Source organism: Lynx rufus, unplaced genomic scaffold (genome assembly GCF_022079265.1).
Source record: "Lynx rufus isolate CCGP_SWC_20201006 ecotype Redwood Valley unplaced genomic scaffold, mLynRuf1.p SCAF_1, whole genome shotgun sequence".
In the NCBI taxonomy this organism is placed as follows: Eukaryota; Metazoa; Chordata; class Mammalia; order Carnivora; family Felidae; genus Lynx; species Lynx rufus.
In genome coordinates, this window is record NW_025814823.1 from 89,589,288 (window position 1) to 89,596,680 (window position 7,393).

A 7,393-nucleotide genomic window follows, 5' to 3' on the forward strand; every position below is an offset into this window, starting at 1 on the left:
CGCGAAGTGTTTTTTCGAAGGACCCACTGTTGGTGCCACTCAACCCAGCTTCTGGGAGCGGGGACTCACTCTCCCTGAGAAGTGGACTATGCTGGTGCCCTCCGCCACCCTCCCCAATTCCGAAGCTGGAGACTGGTCCTCTCTTCAGTGCTTGGGAGGGTGATCCATGCAAGTACCCCAGGTCTGCCTTCTCTCGGGGAAACCCGGATAATGGCCATAAGGGCCTCTGAGGGCCAGCTTCCCTGAAATAACTTCCTGTCGTGCCTATCTCGCAATAGGCCCTTTGCCGCCTCTTAGCCTGGAGGCAGGGTTATTGGTACTGGACAAAGACAGCCCCTAAAGGGATAACCCACCCGGAGTCGACTCAGAACGGCCTCTAGACCCTGCGGTCTCTCAGCCAGTTATCCACTCTGATAATCCACCGGTCAGGGAATGAAGCGGGGCCTGAGCCCAGGCCCTCTGAGAGGAGACCCAACACTGCAGAATGGGGTGAGGTAGAATGTGTAGGGAAGAGAGCCTGGGGACAGAGGCGAGAATGGGAGGAGTCTGGAGCCTGGAACGAGGGCAGGCAAGTCAGACCATCTGTGGTTCCAACCGTATTGCGTCCAGCATTAGCAGAACCCCAGGTATTTGATGCCCCCCATGATCTCCGCCATGCTGCCCATCTCAGAGCTCGCTGGCACCCCCCCCCCCCCCGGCCCTTTCCAGCTCGCGCACCTGGCGGCCTCGGACTCAGACCCAGGCAGGATCCCAGGGAGACTTCATTTCTTCCAGGACCAGTGCACAGCAGAGTGGAGCCGAGGTCGGGCAGCTGCGGGAAAGGGGGTGGGGGGGGGTGGGGGGGGGGCGCGATCGCTCCACTCAGATCCTGCTGCCCTCTTTCCATACTGAAGAGGTCCGAGTGCAGACCCCCAACCCTTTGGTTGCCCCTCATAACCTCCTGATAACAGAGCCTCATCTGCACCCTTGACTGGGCCCACTTGAGGCCCTGTAGACAGAGCTCCTGGAGCGCTGCCCTGCACACGACCCCTGGGGGCGCCCCCCAGAGCTGGCGGGTGGGGTACTGGGGTTCTTTCCTGAGACTTGCCCTAGGTACTCTAGGGACTGTGAGCGGAAGGCGCGGACATGTCCCCTTTGCAGGCTCAGGGTCCCCGCCTGAGATGTAACTGACCAGAGATGTAACTGACCAGGGTTGAAAAAACGACTTAAGAAACCAGAGTCTCCGCCTGTGGGTATTAATGCTGTTTACTTATTCTCTGTAAACCCTGCTTGGAACTTTTCAGTCCTGGCTCAGAAAGGCAGCTGGAGAGTGTACAACCGCAGGACATTGACAGGGGAACAGCGCCCCCTTGTGGTTAATGTTTGGTGACTTCGAAGATCATGAGAAAACCTCGCAAAATGGTGAAACTCGTAATTGTAGAATCACAGAAACAGCTGGGTTTATGAGTAGTGTAGGAACAAATTAGAACAATGGAACATTGTTTCTCCTACCAGACTGGGAAGTGTTACAAAAATAGATAACACCCATCATAAATTGCCAGATGGGAGATTAAAAATGAGATGCTCTCCCTGGGAACCTTTTGGAACAAGGAATCAAAAAGCTTAGAAATGCAACCACTTTGATCTAGCTATTCCTTTTTTAGGGATTAATCCTTAAATTTCTGACAAGCAGGAAAGGGGGTAGTAAAGGATTACACAGAATCATTGGTTATCATAGCAAAATTAAGAAAAACATGCAATTGTTTAAACGCATTAAATAAGATCCGTATAATGGACCACTATGCAATTATTTAAAATGGTGCTGTGAGTATTTTGTCATTGAAATGGCTACAAACATTGAAATGGCTAAATTAACTGGAAACAGGGTTTAAAAGAATACATACAGTTTGTAACAGGCGAGGTCCTTCAGAGCAGATGATGGAGAGACCATGGGTAGGAGGGGAAGCAATTAGGGATAAACGTCTATGAAAGCAAGCAAGCAAAAGTGGGCTTGGGTAGAGGGAAAAGTCAAACCATAATGCAGGGCTAACAAAACCTCAGCCAGCTGACAGGGACTCCAGAACAAGCAGGATCCATCAGAGTTAGCTGGGTCAACACCAGGTGACCAGATCTTTATACCCATACCTCTCCCAGGCACAGGAAGGTGCTGCCAGGGAAGAGCCTGACCTCAGGAGGCATCTGCAGCCGAAGCCAACTGCTGAAACTCATAACCTGGGGCTGTCCACTAAACAAACTCCTCCCAGGTGAGTGACAAGTCCTCCTTGATAGGTAGTAGACATCTCTGCATGCACCACACCATATATCTTTGTATATATGATATATGTGTTTTCAGAAAACAAATGACACCTATCTACACCCATGGGGAAAAAAATCTGAAGAAAAATAAACTGTTTTTGTAGAACAACTGCCAAAAAGTGAAGAGCCCTGGTGGTGGTTAATTTCATGTGTCAATTCACCTGGCCATGGGGTGCCCACATTAAACATTGTTTCTGCATGTGTCTGGGAACATGTGTGTTTCTGGATTAGATTTACATTGGAATCAGCAGACTCAGTGAAGTAGATTGCCCTCCCCCATGTGGGTGGGCATCATACAATCCCTTCAGGGCCTTGCTGGAGCAAAAAGCAGAGGAAGGAGGAATTCACCCCTTTTCTACCACATTGCTTGAGCTAAGGCATGTATCTTCTGCCCTCAGGGCTCCTGGTTCACAGACCTTCAGACCTAGACTGGAATCTGCACCATTGGCTTCCTTGGTTCTCAGGCCTTGAGAGTCCAACTAAATTACACCACCAGCTTTCCTGGGTCTCCAGTTTGCAGATGGCAGATCTTGGGATTCTGCAAACTCCATAATTAAGTAAGCATCTGACTCTTGATTTGGCTCAGGTCATAATCTCATGGTTTGTGAGTTTGAGCCCCAGGTCAGGCTCTACGCACTGACATCACGGACTCAGCTTGGGATTCTCTCTCTCTCCCTTTCTCTGCCCCTCCCCAACTCACGTTCTCTCTGTCTCTCTCAAAATAAACTAAAAACAACCCACAAATTTGTTACCACACAATCTGGAGGTCAGCAGTCTTAGACTTGTCTTACAAAACCAAAATCAGTTGTCAGCAGGGCTGTGTTCCTTCTGAAAGATCTAAACGAGGGGCGCCTGGGTGGCGCAGTCGGTTAAGCGTCCGACTTCAGCCAGGTCACGATCTCGCGGTCCGTGGGTTCGAGCCCCGCGTCGGGCTCTGGGCTGATGGCTCAGAGCCTGGAGCCTGTTTCCGATTCTGTGTCTCCCTCTCTCTCTGCCCCTCCCCCGTTCATGCTCTGTCTCTCTCTGTCCCAAAAATAAATAAAAAAAAAAAACATTGAAAAAAAAAATTAAAAAAAAAAAAAAGATCTAAAGGAAAACCCATTCTGTTTCCTTTTCCAGCTTCAAGAGGCTATCTGAATTCCTCCACTCTTGGCTCCTTGCACCTTTGAAGCCCAACACCTACCTGCATCACCCCAACATCTGCTTCCAGTGTCATCCAGTGACTTCTCCTTCTCTGACTCTGACCTCACTCTCCTGCCTCCCTCTTTTTCCTGTTGGGACTCTTTATATGTTTATTTATTGTTGAGAGAGAGTGTGTGCAAGCAGGGGAGGGGCAGAGGGAGAGAGGGAGACAGAGAATCCCAAGCAGACTCCACACTGTCAGCACAGAGCTGGATGCGGGACTCGAACCCACCAATGGTGAGATCATGACCTGAACCAAAATCAAGAGTCAGTTACTTAACTGACTGAGCCACCCAGGGGCCCCAGGACAAACCAAATTTTAAACACAAAAGCCATTTATTAACCATGTAATAAATTTTTAAACTCATAAAAAGCATGAGAGGCAAAAATATGATAACATGGGAAGAAAAGATAGACTGGGGAAAATGGGTATGTGTGTATGTCAGGTACGTGGATAATATCAATAATATACAGCATACGGATCTTTCAAATTGAAAACAAAAGAGAAAAGCAGTCAAAGCATCTGGGTATCCTATTCACAGAGGAACTCAACAAAATAACAAGCACATATCTGAAAAGGACTTTCCTTCTAGTGGAGAAATGCAAGTTGAAATTAGGATAAAATGATGAGACATCACCTTACTTAGGCCTATCAAACTGATACAAAATGAAAAAGCATAAAGACCCATATGGCAAGTGGTGTGCAGTCAAGTGTACTCTCCCACATTGAAGGTGCAATTGTAAAATGGAAAGCAATCTGGAAATATAAATTAACACTTAAAATATAGAAAATAACGTGCTCAACCATCACACTCCTAGAAAGCTATTCCATAGTAGTCATAGGTAAGGAGTACACACAAGGATATTTCTTCAACACTGGCCACTGAGATGCCAAAGAATGGAAAGGGAGGGAGAGGGGAGGGAAAGAATACAGTAGGATAGATATTATTTCTTCTTTAAATGAAACTACTTGAATCTGGAAATTTTGTGAAGATGTTTATAATTATAAATGTAATATCTTCAGTAGATTGTAGAACTATATGGACTTTTCTTTTTTCCCTTGTGTCAGTTTTTTGGGGGGGGGTTGAAGTTGGTTGTTTTTTTTGTTTTGTTTTGTTTTTTTTAAGAGAGCTCACAAGCATGGGAAAGGGATAGAGAGAGAAGGAGACCATCTCAAGCAGGCTCCACACCCAGATCAGAGCCCAGGGCTTGATCTCATATCCCTGAGATCATGACCTGAGCCAAAATCAAAAGTTGGATACACCCAGGCCTCCCTTGTCAGTTTTGATCTAGACAGCACCTTGGCGCATTTATTGATACATTCCAAGTAAGAGTTGTAATTTTATTGGCTTTTTCTCTCTATCCTTCATCTCTATTTCTTTTAATTTCTACTTTAATCTTTATAATTTCTTTTCTTTTACTTGCTTGGCATTTAATTTGCCTTCTTTTGCTAACTTCCTAAGGTGGGAGCTTTGATCATTTCTTTTTTCCCAATATAAGCACTTTAAGTTATAAATTTCCCTCAATGCTTTAACCACATTCCACAAATTTCAATATGTTATGTTTTCATTGGGTCTAAACTATTTTCTCATTTACCCTGTGATTTCTTCCTCAACCCATGGGTTATTTTCTAGTGAGTTTTGCAATTTCCAAATGTTCTTTGCTTTTCTTGGATTTTTTTGTAGGATTTCAATTGCTTGGAGTCTCTTAAGACTTGTTTATGGCCTGCCATATGGTCTGTATTACTGAATGACACGTGCGCTTGAAAAAAATGTGTATTCTGCAGTCCTTGAAGATATTGTTGTAGAAATGAATGTGAATTCAGGTAATGGATGCTGTCACTGTGACCTACCATATCCTTCATAGTTTTGTACCTTGTTCTACTGTTTAAAGTCTGCAATTATAATTGTGAATTTATTTATTTCTCCCTTAATCTTTCAGGTTTTTATGTATTTTAAAGCTTATGATTATATGTATATATATTTAAAACTGTTATATCTTCCTAATGAACTGACTCATTATTATGGAGAGTCCCTCTTTGTCTCTAGGAAAACTCTTGGCTATAAATCTACTTTGTTTTAACTACACCCTGACCTTTTTTCTCTCTCAGTGGGTCTCTGCCTCTGTTTCTATCTCTTTCATTCACTTTTCTTGCATTTTGTTTTTACACTTCGCAATTATAATAATTAAGAATTAATCAGAAATTAATGGGCACCTGGGTGGCTCAGTTCATTATTAAGCGTCCAACTTTGGCTTCAGTCATGATCTCATGGTTCATGGGTTTGAGCCCCACGTTGGGCTCTCTGCTATCACCACAAAGCCGTCTTTGGATCCTCTGTCCACTTCCCTCTCTGCATCTCCTGCACTCGTGCTCTCTCTCTCTCTCTCTCTCTCTCTCTCAAAAATAATAAACATTTTCCAAAACCAGAGACTCCACTAAAAAGAACTATAGACCGATTTCCCTGATGAACATGGATGCAAAAATCCTCAACAAGATATTAGCCAACTGGATCCAACAATACATTAGAAAAATTATTCACCATGACCAAGTCTGATTTATACCTGGGATGCAGGGCTGGTTCAATATCTGAAATACAATCAATGTGATTCATCACATCAATAAAAGAAAGGACAAGAACCACTTGATCCTCTCAATAGATGCAGAGAAAGCATTTAACAAAATACAGCATCCTTTCTTGATAAAAACTTTCAAGAAAGTAGGGATAGAAGGATCATACCTCAAGATCATAAAAGCGATATATGAAAGACCCAACGCTAATATCATCCTCAATGGGGAAAAACAGAGCTTTCCCCTTAAGGTCAGGAACAAGACAGGGATGTCCACTCTCGCCACTGTTATTCAACATAGTATTGGAAGTCTTAGCCTCAGCAATCAGACAACACAAAAAAATAAAAGGCATCCAAATCGGCCAGAAGGAGGTCAAACTTTCACTCTTCACAGATGACATGATAGTCAATATGATAAACCCAAAAGATTCCACCAAAAACTTGGGAATGCAAGCTGGTGAAGCCACTCTGGAAAACAGTATGGAGGTTCCTCAAAAAACTAAAAATAGAACTATCCTACAACCCAGCAGTTGCACTACTGAGCATTTAGCTATGGGATACAGGTGTGCTGTTTCAAAGGGACACATGCACCCCAATGTTTATAGCAGCACTATCAACAATAGCCAAAGTATGGAAAGAGCCCAAATGTCCATTGATGGATGAATGGATAAAGAAAATGTGTGTGTTCTCAACAATAGCCAAATTATGGAAAGAGCCTAAATGTCCATCAACTGATGAATGGATAAAGAAATTGTGGTTTATATACACAATGGAGTACTACATGGCAATGAGAAAGAACGAAATATGGCCCTTTGTAGCAATGTGGATGGAACTGGAGAGTGTGATGCTAAGTGAAATAAGCCATACAGAGAAAGACAGATACCATATGGTTTCACTCTTAGGTGGATCCTGAGAAACTTAACAGAAACCCATGGAGGAGGGGAAGGAAAAAAAAAAAAGAGGTTAGAGTGGGAGAGAGCCAAAGCATAAGAGACTGTTAAAAACTGAGAACAAACTGAGGGTTGTTGGGGGGTGGGAGGGAGGGGAGGATGGGTGATGGGTATTGAGGAGGGCACCTTTTGGGATGAGCACTGGGTGTTGTATGGAAACCAATTTGACAATAAATTTCATATATTGAAAAATAAAAAAAAATGTGTGTGTGTGTGTATATGTATATGCGTATATATATGTATATGTGTATATGTATGTATATATATGCACACCACATTTTATACACACACACACACACACACACACACACAATGGACTATTACTTGGCAATCAAAAAGAATGAAATCTTGCCATTTACAACTACATGAATGGAACTGGAGGGTATTATGCTAAGTGA

At 43.7% G+C, this 7,393-nt stretch overlaps 1 long non-coding RNA gene across 5 annotated transcripts; it reads left to right on the top strand.

The window, feature by feature from the left end:
- LOC124514631 (uncharacterized) lies at nucleotides 1–5,747 on the top strand. Of its 5 annotated transcripts, none has more exons than XR_006962641.1 (4): nucleotides 1–802; nucleotides 2,134–2,243; nucleotides 2,694–2,852; nucleotides 5,163–5,747. It is a non-coding gene; the product is annotated as an uncharacterized LOC124514631 (long non-coding RNA). The 5 variants fall into 5 exon arrangements; XR_006962644.1 differs by having other exon boundaries at nucleotides 1–181; XR_006962640.1 differs by lacking the exon at nucleotides 1–802 and having other exon boundaries at nucleotides 822–2,243.
- The last annotated feature ends 1,646 nt before the right edge of the window (nucleotides 5,748–7,393 follow it).